The sequence below is a fragment of the Orycteropus afer genome, unplaced genomic scaffold (assembly GCF_000298275.1).
Source record: "Orycteropus afer afer isolate SDZICR_OR568_19922 unplaced genomic scaffold, OryAfe1.0 scaffold00051, whole genome shotgun sequence".
Lineage (NCBI taxonomy): Eukaryota > Metazoa > Chordata > Mammalia > Tubulidentata > Orycteropodidae > Orycteropus > Orycteropus afer.
Window position 1 is genome coordinate 13,704,853 of NW_006921638.1, and position 1,526 is coordinate 13,706,378.

Below are 1,526 nucleotides of genomic sequence, written 5' to 3' on the forward strand. Positions count from 1 at the left end.
AAAAAAAAAAAAAAATCTCATTCTCACACTCCTTATTTCTTCCATTTTTTTTCCCCCAATCCTCTGCAAGCAAAAAATTGAAAAGTTAAAAAATATAGTTTTATAACTTATGTCTGGTTTTAATACTTTTGTTTGGAACTATATAAATTTTACTTATTTTTTGGTCTAGTTTCTTGTATTTTATGAAAAATTGATATGATCCTTTTTCATAATTTTATATTGTGAACTTTATTTTCAGGTGAATTAGATAATAAAATATGAAAAGAGTTTGTTATATTATTTGTCTAATGGTATGTTAATTCTTTCCAACAGTGTCCAGGGTATCAATCCATATACATTCCATTTCCTTTTTAATGACTTCCAATATTTCTAGGTTCAAGCCTCTTGCATTACCTGTTCCAATCATTAATTGTTGTTTGCAGCTGCTTCTTCTAATTTTGAGTCATGCTACATCAGGAAATGAAGGTCCTAAAAGATTCAATCCATTTATTTCTTTAAATTCTATTCTAATTTGAGGAGGCAACACTTCCCTAGTAGTATTTTGAGTGCCTTCCAACATGAGGGACTCATCTTTTGTCACTATATCAGACAATATTCTTCTGCTATTGGTAAGATTTTCATTGGCCAATTTTTTTAGACATAAAACCACAGGTACACAGGTACCTTCTCCCTAGTCTGTCTTAGTCTGGAATCTATGCTGATATCTGTCCACATGATCTATCTTTTTTTTTTTTTTTTTCTTATATGGTGGTTTATGTGTTGTTATGATGCTGTAAGCTATGCCACTGATATTTTCTATGCATTACTGAGACAAAACAGACTGGTAATGGGACAATTCTTTGGTCTATTATTTTGGGTATGACAAATTGAATTAGGAATAGTATCACACTTATAGTCAAAATGGACATTTCAAAATCTAATGTACAATGCTGTCAGTGATAGGATGATATCCATATATCTAGAAGGAGGACCAGTTAATATGAATATTATTCAAACTTATACACCAATCTCTATTGCCAAAGATGAAATTGAAAATTTCTACCAACTTCTGCAGTTTGAAATTGATCAAACATTCAATCAAGATGCATTGATAATGACTGGTGATTGAAATGTGAAAGTTGGAAACAAAGAAGGGGGATTGGTAGTTGGAAAATATGGACTTGGTAATAGAAACTACTCTGGAGATCACATCATAAAATTTTTCAATGTCAATGACTTATTCATTGAAAATACTCTTTTTTCAACAGCATAAACAGCAACTATATAAGTGAAGTTTACTCGATAAAATACACAGGAATGGAATAGACTAAATATGTACAAAGAGATGATGGAGAAGCTCAATATCACTAGTTAGAGTGAGGCCAGTGGCAGAACGAAAAATAGGCCATCAATTGCTCATATGCCAGCTTAAGGTGAATAAATTAAAACAATTGACAGGGGTCAAAGTACAACCTTAGTATATCTCACTTGAATTTATAGAGCTTCTCAAGATTAGGTTTGACACAGTGAACACTAAGACCAAACAA